Source organism: Garra rufa, chromosome 1 (genome assembly GCF_049309525.1).
Source record: "Garra rufa chromosome 1, GarRuf1.0, whole genome shotgun sequence".
Classification (NCBI taxonomy): Eukaryota; Metazoa; Chordata; class Actinopteri; order Cypriniformes; family Cyprinidae; genus Garra; species Garra rufa.
Genome location: NC_133361.1, coordinates 83,146,164 through 83,164,477, shown reverse-complemented (window position 1 = coordinate 83,164,477; position 18,314 = coordinate 83,146,164). Strand labels below are relative to the sequence as shown.

At 40.9% G+C, this 18,314-nt stretch overlaps 7 non-coding genes across 7 annotated transcripts; 4 read left to right on the top strand and 3 right to left on the bottom strand.

The window, feature by feature from the left end:
* Window positions 1-5,202: 5,202 nt before the first annotated feature.
* Window positions 5,203-5,317, bottom strand: LOC141291062 (U5 spliceosomal RNA). The gene has a single exon (XR_012340273.1). It is a non-coding gene; the product is annotated as a U5 spliceosomal RNA (small nuclear RNA).
* Window positions 5,318-6,154: 837 nt separating this feature from the next.
* Window positions 6,155-6,236, top strand: trnas-uga (transfer RNA serine (anticodon UGA)). Its single transcript has one exon. It is a non-coding gene; the product is annotated as a tRNA-Ser (tRNA).
* A 1,175-nt stretch (window positions 6,237-7,411) lies between these two features.
* Window positions 7,412-7,526, bottom strand: LOC141289014 (U5 spliceosomal RNA). Its single transcript, XR_012339786.1, has one exon. It is a non-coding gene; the product is annotated as a U5 spliceosomal RNA (small nuclear RNA).
* An 838-nt stretch (window positions 7,527-8,364) lies between these two features.
* trnas-cga (transfer RNA serine (anticodon CGA)) lies at window positions 8,365-8,446 on the top strand. Its single transcript has one exon. It is a non-coding gene; the product is annotated as a tRNA-Ser (tRNA).
* A 194-nt stretch (window positions 8,447-8,640) lies between these two features.
* trnak-uuu (transfer RNA lysine (anticodon UUU)) lies at window positions 8,641-8,713 on the top strand. The gene has a single exon. It is a non-coding gene; the product is annotated as a tRNA-Lys (tRNA).
* A 263-nt stretch (window positions 8,714-8,976) lies between these two features.
* Window positions 8,977-9,058, top strand: trnas-aga (transfer RNA serine (anticodon AGA)). The gene has a single exon. It is a non-coding gene; the product is annotated as a tRNA-Ser (tRNA).
* Window positions 9,059-9,635: 577 nt separating this feature from the next.
* Window positions 9,636-9,750, bottom strand: LOC141291096 (U5 spliceosomal RNA). The gene has a single exon (XR_012340278.1). It is a non-coding gene; the product is annotated as a U5 spliceosomal RNA (small nuclear RNA).
* Window positions 9,751-18,314: the final 8,564 nt, after the last annotated feature.

Below are 18,314 nucleotides of genomic sequence, written 5' to 3'. Positions count from 1 at the left end.
AAGACCGAGACAGCCGCCGGCGGCTAAAAATAACTATTGTTCTTAAATGTTTAATAACTTTTGAACCGCTAATCCAATTTGAATGCTTTAAAAAGTATCGTAAAGTACAGAGTCTACTCTTTTCAGTGATATCGCATTTGTCTCATTTGGATATTCAGAGGCTCCGTGGTAAGCGTGATTACGTCATCACATTTCCTTAGCACTGATTCGTCAGATGAAATCAATACGTTTTGGTCCTCTGAGCCAAACAGGAACGATTGTTGATGCTTAGTCCCACCCCTGTGCCCCGATTGGTTCAAACTGTCATCTATTCAACCAATAAACATAGGTTTTGGTCTTTTGAACCACCGATTAGTATGTTTCTTTGCAGATCTGAACAGACGCAAAGTGAAAGCAAAGTGCGTCTTGCGTGCATGAAAACAAACGCAAAATAACACATTTGCATGACAGCATTCTTTGAAAATGTACAGAAATACTCACGACAGAGCCCTTTGACGTAAAACAAACCAAAAACAAGGATGAAACAGCAGTAGATATCGGATAAAGCACTGGAATGTGGGTTTTCGGTCACTAGGCGATGTCCCGGTAAAATAGATTCCGACGCAGACTACAGCCAGCGGATCCATCTATTTGGTTGTCATATTATGTGACTAATTATTATATAGTTTTTAAAGATTATTTGTACTATTTTTTCGGTTGCACTCTGTATATTTCTCTCTCATTTTGTGTGTAGTTTGTGAATAATTTGGATTGTTTATTTTTTTGTTGCACAAGACAATTTGTGCAATTTTTCTTGTGCTACTTTCTACACTATTTGTGTTTATTGTTCATCTTTTGGATTAAGAATATATTTATCTGAAAAAGTAAATTATTTTTACTGTGTTTTGCTATTATTTAACACTGTTTCTGCGATGACTTTACTCCTGAAACGTTTTTGGACAGGTCTATATTGTCAATAAACGAAATGGGCCTGTTTTTCACTGAAAAGCGCCTAAATAATATTGTAATAATTGGCTATAACTTGCTTGGGGAATGTTATATATAGACAAAATTTTATTTGGAAGTGTAAAACACCTAAATACAAATTTTTAAAGAAAAAAATCCAAACTTCAGAAGTTTTTGTTTGAGTACACAGTAAAAAACACCCAATTGTTGGTAGCGTTTTTTCCTAAAATTCTGGAAATTCACTAATTTTTAGAGAAAACAAAAGGAAATTTGTAATTTTAAATTAGCTAGACATAAAGTTCAAGTTCTTATGTTTATAATGATATATGACAATTGATGCTGACTGCTAGAATAGGTCTGAAAAAACAAAGAAATATACAGGTGCCTCAGGTGCCCCAAAAATGTTCTAGGTCTTTAAGGGTTAATTGTTATTTCAGTGTAAATCAGCTGTTTTCTATGTGAATATACAGTAAAGTGTAATTTATTCCTGTGATCAAAGCTGAATTTTCAGCATCACCAGTCTTCAGTGTCACATGATCCTTCACAAATCAGTATAATGTGAGGATTTGATGCTCAAGAAACATTATGATTATCAATGTTGAAAACAGTTGTTTGTCTGTCAGTTGTACAGTTTCCCCCCCCCCCCCAGGATTCTTTGATTAATAGGAAGTTCAAAAGAACAGCATTTGTTTTGTACAGTATTGATTTCTTTCCTCCAAAAAAATATAAATGAAATTCTCACTGACCCCAAACTTTTGAATGGTAGTGTATTAGTACTATTGTACACTACACTGCATATACTTACCGGAAGCAGGCCCAAGTCTGTCAGATTAACATTCAAGGCTTACTTCAAAAATCACAAGTTACATTAAAATGTGGATAAACAATTATTTCCATACTTGTCTCCCACCTTGTACTTGGTTTTTAAATTGTCCCACTTTTTTTTGGCCTGGGCGTGGGAAACCCTCCCTTCGAGCCCCATCTTCTCCAAAATAAGCCTATATGTGAATGACGGGGAGAAATAAAAAGAAGATTACACAGCTATCACTTCTGAACATTAAATAATTTACTTCTCACCGATATCCGTTCGCCGCGGTGTCTCTCTCCCCGGTAAACAGCTGTTTTTTTTCTACACGGAGACAAATGACCGCCTCCGTTTGTTCCTTGGTCCCTGTTAAAAAAGACGAGAAAGCTATGAATAACGCTGTGAATGGTATAATATTAACGTTAAATTACTTTGGACAACTTAACTAAGTTAGTAATTTACAAAAGAAATGCCGGTGAAGGCTAACAATTGTGAAATGACATGATGGTCCAGTTCAGTTAGCCATCAATAACGTAATTTGTAATACCAATACGGTAGTAATTGTCATAGTCAGGCGGGTTGAGGAGTGGAGATGGAGGAGGAGAACCGGATTAAATGTAATATAAAGTTTATTTAACAAAAATACTGAAATTACAAACAAACAAATCAAAACCAGGAGCAAGAATTGAGAACATGTAACGTTAATGACGGACAGCTGGGAGTGATCAGACACAGACTAAAATACACAGAAAACAAGGCGTGGTTACAAACGAGATGACGAGGGGGAAATACAAATATGGGCATAGACTGAACCAACTAAGAACAAACCAAAAGGGGGAGACAAGGACTAAACCATATGGACTAGAAACAGAAGGGGAAAAACATTGGGAAAACAGAACAGGACAGGACAAAATACTGACAGTAATCTGTACTGTTTAATACAAAAATGTTTTTTAAGTAATTTGTAAATGTACTTACATTTGAAAGCATATTGCCACGTTGGCGCTCCGACTCCGATAAGATACCTAAATAAAGCTGTGCGCATAGGATTGTGGGTGATTGTAAAGAGCGAAGGCTACACTTATGCATCCTTTCTTGTGTATAGGATATTTTTCAAACGAAGGACGCAAAATGAAGAGCGACTTTCAGGAGCGACAGCCAATAGAAAAGAAGACGATAGTGCTCATGTGATCATTCTCCTTTCAGCTCCAGCAGTGATCTTAAAAAATCAAAACCAAAATGTGTTAAATGTATGACAACAGACAAAATCATAAATGATTAGATAGCAAATAAACGTACCATATTAAAAATAATATTAACTGCATTAAAATGAATTGTAACTTGCTTGTCTTGCTTTGGATAAAAACGTCTGTTAAATGATTAAGGCCCAATCCCAATTCTATTTTCTACCCCTTCACCTACCCCTCGCCCCTTCCCCTTGTCCCTTGAAACAAAGTGTAAAGGGGAAGGGCTAAAATATTTCCCCTAAGAAATGGGACACCACTACAACACTGTTATACGTCATCATACGTTGTCGCTAGTTCCTAATGTTACGTCAGAGGACATGCGCAGATGTTTATCACTCATTCCAAGATGTCAAAATGTTGTCCTGTTGCAAAAAGTACAAATGTACGGTGTACGCACCGTTCATTCACATGTGGCCGTAAGCAAAACAAACAATGCGTTATCACATGCGCGGCAAATTGCTAACCAGTGTAGTGGTGCCGGGAGAAGTATATATGCTTCATTTGTGAATTTCGTTTTCAACTTTCTATTTGAACGCGTTCGTTTTCTGGATCATTGGACTAAAATGTTTACAGGGGTTCACTGGTTTAAGAAATTTCTGATCGTAAAAATGGATGTGGTGGACTGCCATGATTTTGGCGAATGCAGGACACTACTGAATATTGCGCATCAGAGGGGATTTAAAAAGTGGAAGTGTGTATACACCGTGCTCCTGCGTACACCCTCCACTACACCACTGTTGCAAATTGCCGTGCCACTGGTCTTTTTTATGTTTCTAACATGCAGTCAAGTGTATATGACATGAAAATATATTTTGTAATATCGTGCAATCAGTGCTGTCTGCTAGCAAACTTTAGCGATTTTTTTGAAAACGTTTATTTACAAAACAACACCATAAACACAAACACAAGATTGAAGGTAATATACATATAATGAAACATTGTCATCAAAATCCTTATTAAAGGCAAAAATTACTTATATTTACGAGTCTGCTTGCTCGAGTGAGCAGCCATGTTGAAAATTTCTCTTAGCCCTTCGTTTGAAGTGAGGTCCTGAAAAATTTTCGTTTGGAGGGCTATCTGGCCCTTCCCCTTACCCCTACCCCTCCAACCAAAAGAGAAATGAGACACCCCTACCCCTTCACGTGAACGCGCCAAACGGAGGGGTAGGGCTAAGTGTAGGGGTAAGGGGTAGAATTGGGATTGAGCCTAAATGTAAATGTAATGTAAATGTAATTGTATAGAAACACTACCGTTTACACTCCTACTCACACAATGTATAAAATGCATTTAATTATGTATACTACATATATTAATGCAATTAAATTAATACTGGAGTAATGCACTGTGTACATAAACAAACTTTATATTAATACAATAAGCTATATGTATTCATGTATTCAGTGCAATATAGGATACAGTATACATTTTAGAGTGCATAAATACACACACACATACATTATATACATTGCATATACTGTATATGTATATAAATGTATATAAACAATACATACTATGTAGTCTCATTACATTTGTTCAAAAATTGTCAATAAATGGTAATAACAGAAATATTTATCTTGTGTTTGTGTGTGTGTGAATATTATTTTTCCCTTTTTTTAGTTGAAGAATGCAAAAAAAAATGGAAAAACCTTTGTGATATATATAGAAGAGAGTTAAACAAAATAAAAGAAAGAAAAAGTGGCTCAGCTGCTTGTCCAGTAAAACCTTGGAGGTATGGGCTTCCTTAAGCCATTTATAGAGTACCGAAGCACAAGTGGAAACATGTCCCAAGGAGTTGGGGAGCCCACTGTGGCAATTGAACTCCAAAACCAGAAAAAGACAGAAGTCGCTGCTAGTGTCAACAGGACTTTATGTTTCGCGAAAATCCTAAAGTCTGTGGAAAAATCCTATTGGGTTATATGTATATACAAATAATACAAAATTAAGGATAATTCTTTGGCTTCAATATATCTCGCGGAAAGGATTTTCCTCGAGCGTAAGATACTTACGCAGTACTCGTTCCCTCTCTGAGAGAACCGAGGTTACGTTAGTAACCGAGTACGTTTGTTTGAACCATCTCCTGGGAGAACAAGAGCGTATAACACTGTTTTATCTTGATTGGGTATTATGCTGGTATTACGAGGCGCGCTTCGTTCCACTGCACGCTGGCGGGTGGTCAGATTGACTCTGCTCTTGACACTCTAGTGTAGCTCTGCTGTGAGCAGAGCCCCCAAAAATACAGGTCACTCGCAAAGGTTCCCCTCCACGGAAATCTTTAATAAAAGGCGAAAGATTTATGCGCTGATGACGAGAAACTCGAGATGTGTCTCTATGCCCTTGGACCTGTGCGCTCACTGTGGTAAACCACTACGCTCACCAAGGGTAATCTAGGTTGCCGACACCTGCCAACATGATTTTCGTCACCCCCCTCACTCCAAATGGGAGAAGTAAAAGTTATGAAAGTCCCTTCCCTCACCCAGTATTCACAAACCCGATCAAGGTAATGTCATCTCTTTTTTCATGCCCCCGTATTAGAGGCCAAAAAAATATTAAATGAAATAAAGCGGTCCAAATAATGACCCACTGTAATGTGTAGCATTCAAGATATTGAGAGACTTTAGCACGTGGCGGGTCAATCTGGTATTTCATGGAGTAGGGGCTCGTTTTGGCAAGTTGGGTGCAGTCGCGTGTGCTGGGAGCGAAGAACAGCAAGCGCAACTCTTCGTTAGTATGGTGGACAGTATCTCCCCCTGTCACGTGGAAGACCGGGGTTAGATTCCCCAACGAGGAGACCTAGTTCTTTGCTGCTGTTGAACGACTCATCCAAAAGCTTTTGGTGCAGACAGAGGTCACAGAAGGAGTTCTGCTTCGAGGTCAACCGCAGCCAAAAACTGTGCGTTGGCCAGGAATCGAACGCGGGTCAACTTCTTGGAAGGCAGCTATGCTGACCACAATACCACCAACGCAGGCGCTTGGTGCCAGATTTAAGCGGTCAGATAAGAATGCTCGAATCCGGGTCATGGCAGCCCTTTGTCGTTGAGCGACGGGTACGTCCAGCTTCTTTTTGCCAACTCACCCTTCAGTTGGATTTTGCGCCTGAAGCTCGGCGGCATCCTGTGCTGCCCGCCTCGAGACGAGAGCAGGCGGTCCACATGCAGGCGTGGTCGTGGCCGAGAGGTTAAGGCGATGGACTTGAAATCCATTGGGGTCTCCCCGCGCAGGTTCGAACCCTGCCGACTACGGTCGGGCATTCCCCTTTTGCCTTTAGCTTTTAGCGACGGTGGTTTGGCCTTCGCTCTCTCTGACGTAATTGCGTGCGGCCTTTGTCCCGTAGCTCCTGTGGCAAGTGAGCTTCTGCTGGGCGGCTTGTGGAGAAAGTGTTCTTATATAAAAAGTAAGGGGCGCACAAAACACAAGAGCCTGGATAGCTCAGTCCGTAGAGCATCAGACTTTTAATCTGAGGCTCCAGGGTTCAAGTCCCTGTCCCTGTTCAGGCGAAGGGCCATCTTCTTGTTGTCGCCCTCAGCTTGCAGTCGTGCTGGTCCAGCTCTCCCGTGTGGCGGCGTACGCTTAAAGATGTGATAGAGTTGACATAGAGTGTTTGCTATGCTGCCCCTTCATGAATGTTTTGTTGCTTGTGGTGGGCTGTTTTCCCCTTTAGGAGTTTTATGCTAGGCGATTTCAGTAAAGCGGTAGCCAGTTCATTGTTTTTTCAGCCAACTTTGAGGTTGACAACGGGACAGAGGACGTCTGGGCCGCCGTAGTCGTGGCCGAGTGGTTAAGGCGACGGACTAGAAATCCATTGGGGTCTCCCCGCGCCGGTTCGAATCCTGCCGACTACGCTCTTCGCCGGTGCTGAGGAGAAGTGGCCGGGCCCTTTTCTTCCGTGTCCCTAGCACGGATTTGTGTGCCCTCTCTCCACAGTAATAAAAAGCGCCGCTAGTCCTTTTTTTTTCAATTCGGACGGCCGGCACCACCAGATGTGAGCCAGTGGGGCGCCGTGATCGTATAGTGGAGAGTACTCTGTGTTGTGGCCGCAGCGAATCCGGGTCACGCAGGCTTTTTGTTCACTGAGCTCCTTTCTGCCACCTCCATTTTTCGCACGGGTGCGGTGCCAGTTAAACTATACCAACAACGCAGGCAGCAGAGGCTGGCTTTCGGGGTCAACAAACAAGGCTCGAAGCGCACGAGTCACTGATAGGGCCAAAAGAGCTAAAAGCCATCTTTGTTTGAGCCCGTCCAGAGTTTTTCTCGCGTCATGGACGAGAGAGCGCTGTCTTTCCATGCTGGCTAAAGAAATTTGAAGCTGCGAAGCCGGAAGCGCAAAGGCTGCAAACACAGACCATGACGAGGCGCGCTTCGTTCCACTGCACGCTGGCGGGTGGCCAGATTGACTCTGCTCTTGACACTCTAGTGTAGCTCTGCTGTGAGCAGAGCCCCCAAAAATACAGATCACTCGCAAAGGTTCCCCTCCACGGAAATCTTTGGTAAAAGGCGAAAGATTTATGCGCTGATGACGAGAAACTCGAGATGTGTCTCTATGCCCTTGGACCTGTGCGCTCACTGTGGTAAACCACTACGCTCACCAAGGGTAATCTAGTGTGCCGACACCTGCCAACATGATTTTCGTCACCCCCCTCACTCCAAATGAGAGAAGTAAAAGTTATGAAAGTCCCTTCCCTCACCCAGTATTCACAAACCCGATCAAGGTAATGTCATCTCTTTTTTCATGCCCCCGTATTAGAGGCCAAAAAAAACATTAAATGAAATAAAGCGGTCCAAATAATGACCCACTGTAATGTGTAGCATTCAAGATATTGAGAGACTTTAGCTCGTGGCGGGTCAATCTGGTATTTCATGGAGTAGGGGCTCGTTTTGGCAAGTTGGGTGCAGTCGCGTGTGCTGGGAGCGAAGAACAGCAAGCGCAACTCTTCGTTAGTAGGGTGGACAGTATCTCCCCCTGTCACGTGGAAGACCGGGGTTAGATTCCCCAAAGAGGAGACCTAGTTCTTTGCTGCTGTTGAACGACTCATCCAAAAGCTTTTGGTGCAGACAGAGGTCACAGAAGGAGTTCTGCTTCGAGGTCAACCGCAGCCGAAAACTGTGCGTTGGCCGGGAATCAAACCCGGGTCAACTTCTTGGAAGGCAGCTATGCTCACCACAATACCACCAACGCAGGCGCTCGGTGCCAGATTTAAGCGGTCAGAAAAGAATGCTCGAATCCGGGTCATGGCAGCCCTTTGTCGTTGAGCGACGGGGACGTCCAGCTTCTTTTTGCCAACTCACCCTTCAGTTGGATTTTGCGCCTGAAGCTCGGCGGCATCCTGTGCTGCCCGCCTCGAGATGAGAGCAGGCGGTCCACATGCAGGCGTAGTCGTGGCCGAGAGGTTAAGGCGATGGACTCGAAATCCATTGGGGTCTTCCCGCGCAGGTTCGAACCCTGCCGACTACGGTCGGGCATTCCCCCTTTTGCCTTTAGCTTTTTGCGACGGCGGGTGGGCCTTCCAAGGCCTTTGGCCTTCGCTCTCTCTGACGTAATTGCGTGCGGCCTTTGTCCCGTAGCTCCTGTGGCAAGTGAGCTTCTGCTGGGCGGCTTGTGGAGAAAGTGTTCTTATATAAAAAGTAAGAGGCGCACAAAACACAAGAGCCTGGATAGCTCAGTCGGTAGAGCATCAGACTTTTAATCTGAGGGTCCAGGGTTCAAGTCCCTGTTCGGGCGAAGGGCCATCTTCTTGTTGTCGCCCTCAGCTTGCAGTCGTGCCGGTCCAGCTCTGCCGTTTGGCGGCGTACGCTTAAAGATGTGATAGAGTTCACATAGAGTGTTTGCTATGCTGCCCCTTCATGAATGTTTCGTTGCTTGTGGTGGGCTGTTTTCCCCTTTAGGAGTTTTATGCTAGGCGATTTCAGTAAAGCGGTAGCCAGTTCATTGTTTTTTCAGCCAACTTTGAGGTTGACAACGGGACAGAGAACATCTGGGCCGCCGTAGTCGTGGCCGAGTGGTTAAGGCGATGGACTAGAAATCCATTGGGGTCTCCCCGCGCAGGTTCGAATCCTGCCGACTACGCTCTTTGCCGGTGCTGAGGAGAAGTGGCTGGGCCCTTTTCTTCCGTGTCCCTAGCACGGATTTGTGTGCCCTCTCTCCACAGTAATAAAAAGCGCCGCTAGTCCTTTTTTTTTTCAATTCGGACGGCCGGCACCACCAGATGTGAGCCAGTGGGGCGCCGTGATCGTATAGTGGAGAGTACTCTGCGTTGTGGCCGCAGCGAATCCGGGTCACGGCAGGCTTTTTGTTCACTGAGCTCCTTTCTGCCACCTCCATTTTTCGTACGGGTGCGGTGCCAGTTAAACTATACCAACAACGCAGGCAGCAGAGGCTGGCTTTCGGGGTCAACAAAGAAGGCTCGAAGCGCACGAGTCACTGATAGGGCCAAAAGAGCTAAAGGCCATCTTTGTTTGAGCCCGTCCAGGGTTTTTCTCCCGTCATGGACGAGAGAGCGCTGTCTTTCCATGCTGGCTAAAGAAATTCGTAGCTGCGAAGCTGGAAGCTCAAAGGCTGCAAACACAGACCATGACGAGGCGTGCTTCGTTCCACTGCACGCTGGCGGGTGGCCAGATTGACTCTGCTCTTGACACTCTAGTGTAGCTCTGCTGTGAGCAGAGCCCCCAAAAATACAGGTCACTCGCAAAGGTTCCCCTCCATGGAAATCTTTAGTAAAAGGCGAAAGATTTATGCGCTGATGACAAGAAACTCGAGATGTGTCTCTATGCCCTTGGACCTGTGCGCTCACTGACGTAAACCACTACGCTCACCAAGGGTAATCTAGGGTGCCGACACCTGCCAACATGATTTTCGTCACCCCCCTCACTCCAAATGGGAGAAGTAAAAGTTACGAAAGTCCCTTCCCTCACCCAGTATTCACAAACCCGATCAAGGTAATGTCATCTCTTTTTTCATGCCCCCGTATTAGAGGCCAAAAAAAAATATTAAATGAAATAAAGCGGTCCAAATAATGACCCACTGTAATGTGTAGCATTCAAGATATTGAGAGACTTTAGCTCGTGGCGGGTCAATCTGGTATTTCATGGAGTAGGGGCTCGTTTTGGCAAGTTGGGTGCAGTCGCGTGTGCTGGGAGCGAAGAACAGCAAGCGCAACTCTTTGTTAGTATGGTGGACAGTATCTCCCCCTGTCACGTGGAAGAGCGGGGTTAGATTCCCCAAAGAGGAGACCTAGTTCTTTGCTGCTGTTGAACGACTCATCCAAAAGCTTTTGGTGCAGACAGAGGTCACAGAAGGAGTTCTGCTTCGAGGTCAACCGCAGCCGAAAACTGTGCGTTGGCCGGGAATCAAACCCGGGTCAACTTCTTGGAAGGCAGCTATGCTCACCACAATACCACCAACGCAGGCGCTCGGTGCCAGATTTAAGCGGTCAGATAAGAATGCTCGAATCCGGGTCATGGCAGCCCTTTGTCGTTGAGCGACGGGGACGTCCAGCTTCTACGGTCGGGCATTCCCCCTTTTGCCTTTAGCTTTTTGCGACGGTGGTTTGGCCTTCGCTCACTCTTTGTCCCGTAGCTCCTGTGGCAAGTGAGATTCTGCTGGGTGGCTTGTGGAGAAAGTGTTCTTATATAAAAAGTAAGGGGCGCACAAAACACAAGAGCCTGGATCTGAGGGTCCAGGGTTCAAGTCCCTGTTCGGGTGAAGGTTCATCTTCTTGTTGTCGCCCTCAGCTTGCAGTCGTGCCGGTCCAGCTCTGCCGTGTGGCGGCCGTAGCTTAAAGATGTGATAGAGTTCACATAGAGTGTTTGCTATGCTGCCCCTTCATGAATGTTTCGTTGCTTGTGGCGGGCTGTTTATCTGTACTGTTCAATACAAAAATGTTTTTTAAGTAATTTGTAAATGTACTTACATTTGAAAGCATATTGCCATGTTGTCGCTCCGACTCCGCTAACGTCCAACATTTTGTATTTTTGAACAAGATAGCAAAGCTGCGCGCATAGGATTGTGGGTGATTGTATAGAGCGAAGGCTACACTTATGCATCCTTTCTTGTGTATAGGATATTTTTCAAACGAAGGACGCAAAATGAAGAGCGACTTTCGGGAGCGACAGCCAATAGAAAAGAAGACGATAGTGCTCATGTGATCATTCTCCTTTCAGCTCCAGCAGTGATCTTAAAAAATCAAAACCAAAATGTGTTAAATGTATGACAACAGACAAAATCATAAATGATTAGATAGCAAATAAACGTACCATATTAAAAATAATATTAACTGCATTAAAATGAATTGTAACTTGCTTGTCTTGCTTTGGATAAAAACGTCTGTTAAATGATTAAATGTAAATGTAATGTAAATGTAATTGTATAGAAACACTACCGTTTACACTCCTACTCACACAATGTATAAAATGCATTTAATTATGTATACTACATAAATTAATGCAATTAAATTAATACTGGAGTAATGCACTGTGTACATAAACAAACTTTATATTAATACAATAAGCTATATGTATTCATGTATTCAGTGCAATATAGGCTACAGTATACATTTTAGAGTGCATAAATACACACACACACATACATTATATACATTGCATATATATATATATATATATATATATATATATATATAAATGTATATAAACAATACATACTATGTAGTCTCATTACATTTGTTCATAAATTGTCAATAAATGGTAATAACAGAAATATTTATCTTGTGTTTGTGTGTGTGAATATTATTTTTCCCTTTTTTTAGTTGAAGAATGCAAAAAAAAAAAAAAATGGAAAAACCTTTGTGATAGAAGAGAGTTAAACAAAATAAAAGAAAGAAAAAGTGGCTCAGCTGCTTGTCCAGTAAAACCTTGGAGGTATGGGCTTCCTTAAGCCATTTATAGAGTACCGAAGCACAAGTGGAAACATGTCCCAAGGAGTTGGGGAGCCCACTGTGGCAATTGAACTCCAAAACCAGAAAAAGACAGAAGTCGCTGCTAGTGTCAACAGGGCTTTATGTTTCGCGAAAATCCTAAAGTCTGTGGAAAAATCCTATTGGGTTTTGTCGAGGGAACCAGTGTGATGCAAACAGCTTACAAAGTTCCAGCACTCTTTGTTCACTACAGTAAGTTTGACAGTGCTTTTAAAGAATACTTCTTCAAAGGCAGTATGGTGGGCTATCAGCTTATCTATAATTCAGGGTTTTTCTGTAAATCAGTTTATTAGAATGATTTCTGAAGCATCATGTGACATTAAAGGCTGGAGTAATGATGCTGAAAATTCAGATTTGATCCCAGCAATAAATTATATTTTAATGTGTATTAAAATAGAAAAACTTTATTATAGTAATATTTCACAATATTACATTCTTTTCTGTATTTTTTGATCAAATAAATGCAGCCTTGATGAAATGTCTTTAAAAAATAAATATCTTACTGATCCCAAATTTCTGAACGTCACACACATTTTCAATACTGCAATAAGTTACATTTTTATAATCTGTCCCTTTTAAAGTTGTGATTTCACTGACACGTCTTGTTTAAATAATATTTTTTGCTGTAACACTGGTAAATAAATAAAGCAGTTTATGGAAGAAAAAGGGAAAAATACTTTTTTGCAAACAATATTTAGCCTTTTAGACACAATCTCATTAGTCAGCATGTTTTTAAACGCATTTCACTATCTGTATTATTATTGTTCTTTTAATGTGTATATCTCTATGTACGTATGTAAATTTACATGCATCGTATGGGACTTTTATTTTGGTCTGGTGGTGACGTCATGAGGCTGCGCGTGCTCCTGCATCTGTGGTTCAGATCAACGAAGGTTTGTGATTTGAAATATATAATTAGATATAAACCGTTAAATCTATATTATAGATTTGATTTAAAAGATATGTAAAGTGTATTAACTAATACTAAATGTAGCATTGTAATACTCTAACAGTAACTAACATTATTTATGTAAGTAAAGTGCGAATAACAGAAAAGGCACATCTCATTTCGCTCAATATAATCAGCAATTTATTTAATACCAAATATAAATGACAAATAGTAAGTTTCTGTGTAGTGTATTCATTATTTTATTAGTTTGTAGTGTTAGTAGTATTAGTAGCAGCGTTTTAACTCTCTTTTGCAAGTCCACTGTCTTACTGACCTATGGACCTGATTGAGAGACACAGGGAGTTAGTTAGTTAGGATTTATTTTTCTTTCTATTAATTATTTTTTATCTTAAACAGATTGTCCAAACACACAGACAAACTCCTGGTGAAGCAACTGAGATCCACGAGACACTTTCATAAAGATGGCGTTAATCAAAGAGGAGAATGAAGACATTAAGATTGAAGAAATATTAAATCTCAAACAAGAAGATACTGAGGAACAAACAGGTTGGTTTTCATTCTCTAAGCTAAACTCAGTCATTTGATAGTTATTAAAATTTCAGTCTCTACAGAAATGAATATGTTTTTGAAGAGTGTCATTATTAAAGTGGTTTTATTTGAGAGATGTTGAGGTCACATGAGCAGACAAATACTAATACTGCCTTCAAGTGCAGCTGAGAAGATCCTAACACATGATTTTATTATGCAACAGTCCCTAAAAAACATTTTTGCTTCATGCATAAAAATGTTAAATGTGAGAGATTACACATTTGCTCACATATTTGTTGTCTGTAAAAGCACTGTACTAACATGTTATCATACCCGAACATAAATAGCAATAAATATTAACTAGTCGTGTGTCAAGGAGGAGAGGACAGAAATTGTTTATCACAATATTACTATTGTATTTCACAAAATGCAATTACTAATATTACATCAAATTACATAATTTGATTTACAGATGGACATTTGACAGTTTGGTACAGAGTTTGAGTAGGGATAACAATGTAAAATTTTATATTTTTATTAGCAACAATCTGTAACAACATCACTAAAATTTACAACATAAAAAAAAGACCTTTTGTGTAAAAACCTTTTAAATGTTCTGACAGTGCACACAGATCTGACCATAAAATCCATCATGATGTGCTCGCTGAATAAACCTGCAAATATAAACAAGTTTGTAGAGAGATAAAAGATTAAAGTGCCCCTATTATGATATTTGAAATGTTTATAATTTTTGTTTTGGGAGTCCCCAACAACAGGTTCACATGCATGCAATATATCTTTCTGGCGTGAGGCTACTCTGCTCTGATTGGTCCGATGACCCAGTCTGTTGTGATTGGTCTACCGCACACAGCGCATGACGTCAAAAATTCCTTCCTCATAATGATAGCGCTCCACTAAAAAAAAAGAAAAGAAAAAAAAGATTATTATTCCAAATGAGTAGATGATGATCCACAAATAAATGTGAAGAGATTACCAAAAATAAAACATACTGACAAATAAACAGAAAGAGATCCCGAATAAATCTTAGCATTACACAACCATGAATTAAATTCACAAATACATAAAATGAGACTCGCAAATAAAAAACATTCACCTCACATTCATCTTTTTATGTGACACAACTTTACCAGTCATTCATTTGTGAATGGAATCATGAGCCTTGTTCATAAAACTTAAAGATGCACCGATTGCAACTTTCTTGGCCGACTCAAATTTCCGATTTTTCAGTAAGTGTAATCTGACGATTTTTTTTCTTCACGTCTCACACACAGCTTTTTACTTAACCGTGTTGGCAAGTAATCATGGTCCAACTCAATGTGAAGTTTGGGGATGGGGATCAATGTAAACACAGATATCCGATGACAGTTGTGTCTGAAATGCAAACCGAAAAGTAAAAAAAAAATGGATATTGTCAAAAGACATGCATTAAGCCTTGCAGTGTAAATAGAGCCAGAACTGCATCCATACACTTTGTGAACATATACAGTCTATGTGAGAAAATAAAAATCCCTCTGATTTACCGCAATATAAATGTTTTGATGTCTGTTGCTTTTTGCCATTAAACTGGAGATAAATTTCATTTGTTTAAATCCTAGACCTGATGCAGCTGAAAGAGGAGAGTCAAGAACTGAACAAAAAGGAAGGTGAAAATCTGTATAAAAATTTTGATGCCATAGCTGGAGAAAAAACTCTTGGTTGTTCATCAACTAAAAATACTTCCACACCAGCTAGAAGCCTCTCCTGCGATCAGTGTGGAAAGTGTTTCACTAGATATGGAAACCTTGAATGCCATATGAGAATTCACACTGGAGAGAAGCCTTTCACATGCCAACAGTGTGGAAAGGGCTTCACTAGATATGCAAACCTTGAGTACCATATGAGAATTCACAGTGGAAAGAAGCCTTTTGCATGCCAACAGTGTGGAAAGAGTTTCACTGGAAAAGCAAGCCTTAACAGACACATGAGAATGTACACCGGAGAGATGTTCACCTGCCAACAGTGTGGGAAAGGTTTCTTAGATAGGGGAAACCTTAACAACCACATGAGCGTTCACACTACAGAGAGACCTTTCACTTGCTCTCAGTGTGGAAGAAGTTTTGTTCAAAGACGAATACTTCAAGCACATATGAGAGTTCACAATGAAGAGAAGCCTCACGTATGTCTGCACTGTGGAAAGAGGTTTAAACAAAAAGTAACATGTACCACCCATTTGAGAATTCACACTGGAGAAAACCCGTTCGTTTGTGACCAGTGTGGAAAGGGCTTCAGACGTAAAGAACATCTAATGCTGCACATGAGAGTTCACACTGTCCACAAACCAGACGGACCTCATATGTCAGTTGCAATTCCAATGGTAGCTTACTGTTTTCTATTACAGAAGTAATATACTGTAGAAATCAAAGTGTTCTGGGCATTATCCATTCCATTATCTATGATGACACTTTACTGTGAGTTAAAAACAATCTATTATTTACATTTTGACTAGAAATACCAATTCTGAGTGGTAGCATAAACATGCTATTTTGGTGTTGTTCCCCAACCCCTTTCCAGAATAAGGTTATGCCTTTACAGCTTTACATTTTGGATACTCTGCCAAAATAAATCATATATTTGATATTGATTATCATGAGTCCATTTTTCATCAAATTTCTGTTTAAAATATCCTGCCAGTTCTCATAAGAACTGGACAAAGTTTTAAGGAGGCGTAGCAAAATACAGTACTGTACTTTTCAAAATAGCCACTACTGTAATGGGTGGAGTCTTAATGTAAGCTATTGAATGTGATCAGCATGAGCATCAGCATTTAATTCTTCTAGAACAAAAGGTTCAAAAGATTTAACCATATGAAAAGTGAATTTTTGAACTGGTGCTGGCCCTATAGAGTTGCTAAGCCCTGGATTATTTTACTGATGGAGCCACCTTCTGTAGATCTATAGATAGCCCAAGTTTAAGAGACGTTCTGTGAGAGTCACCTCACCTGTCTGGACCAAAAAATGCCATGAAAGGTAGCTTGAATCTCGTCAATCCCAATCTACGTCGATCTTCACGAGGGGTGACTTTTTTGTGGAGGGCAAATTCAGACCTTATTATCTTTCATTATGTAACATAAATGCATAGATTCTGAAAGTTTAGATTGTAAGGTTTCAAAAGATACTACATGTGTCTATATTTGTGCAACAATATGTATAACATTTTCATAAAATGACGCAATTCCTATACCGGTACCAGTATTACAAGCTTAAGGGGTTACACATTTTTATTAATCAGTCGATCATGCCAAAAATGCAGTTTGCCAATGAATGCACCGACTTTGTGTAAAAAAAGCAAGATGTTGGCATCTCACCCTTACATCAATATATTCAGTGAATTTAAATTGTTGAAAATGTCTACAAGGTATGACAACTTCGCTAACCACAGGGTCATCGAGGTATTGCGCAAGGTCGGACTTCACATTAACAAAAAATGTCTTCACCTCTGAATGCAATCCGTAGAGGCGATGTAAAACCCGCCCTCTGGAGAGTCAGCAAACCCCATTGTGAAAAAGGAGCTCCTCATGTTCAGTTCCCAATTTCTTAAAAAGCAAGGAAAACAAGCGTGCTTTCATTGGCTGTGCTTTATTGAAATTGACCATTTGCACTGCCTGCTTTAAAACTGTCTCAAGACACTCGATGGAGATTTGCGATGAATCATACAGTGGGTCCACTTGGCTAAAGGGGCTAAATTCGAGACCGCTAACCCTCCTAGTCATTGAACAGGCCCTGTGCAAATCCCAACACATTTATCCCATGACATGCCTGCATCCCGTATATATCCATCCAGAGCTTCAAACTATGTCTTGCCGGTTGTGTGCTCTGGAAGAGACGTTTTTTTTTTTACGTTTTTTTACATATATGACATGGGAAAGCAACTGTGCTAGCCCTGCAACATCAGTTGTCTCATCAAGCTGTAGGGCATAGTACTGGCTTTGCATAATGTTAGCTAGCAATTGTTCTTTAACGTTGCTTGCCACGTCAGATATGCAGCGGCTAACGGTGTCATTAGAAATCATATCACTAATCTGCTGAGCGAAAGTATCTCCAAACATAACCTGACAGATGTCTTTGGCAGCAGGTAAGATCTGCGCCTTGGCAATTGTGTGAGGTTTTCCTTTTTTAGCAACATGTTTGGATCCAAAAACTTCCCAATATCTGTTCTGCTGCTACAGACGTTCTGAATCTGTCTGCACTGACAGCTGAAAAAAAAAAAAGGGTTAATAAGCTCCGCCTCTCCAGACCATTTTTTTACGATTTCAACAATTTTTTTTTCCTATTGTACCAGTTATTATTCACAATAGTTTTAGATCCTTTGGCTATTATGACCCAAACATGGGAGTAAAGGGGGTAGAGGAGTGGATGGAACACAAATTAGAATAGAATAGAACAGAATGCGTTATTGTCATTCTACACAGAAAACAACGAAATTGCAGAGCTTCCACGTAAGGTGCTTGGTACATAAAAGGAAAAACTAAAAATAAATAAAAAGCTAATATCTTATTAAAATAATCATTGCACTAATATGAGGTAGACTTCTGGTTCTAAGTAAAAGTATTTGCAGTACATATAAACTATATAATGACATGGCGATAGAAGAGGGAATTAGTCCATGTCAGTGCATGATTACAGCTCTAGAGAAGAAAGTGTCCTTGAATCTTTGTCCGTGATTTGATGCATCTGTAGTGCCTGCCAGAGTGCTGCAGTTTAAACAGGTGGGAGCCAGGGTGAGAGTGGACTTTTTTATATATATTCTGAGCTCTGCTGAGGCAGCAAGAGTTGTATAGGTCCTTCAGAGAGGGAAGAGGACAGCCAATAATCCTTTGCGTGTTGATGATCCGCTGTATTCTCTTCCTCTCTGCCTCAGTACAGCTGCCAAGACTGCTAATTTGGCAATAAAATGTA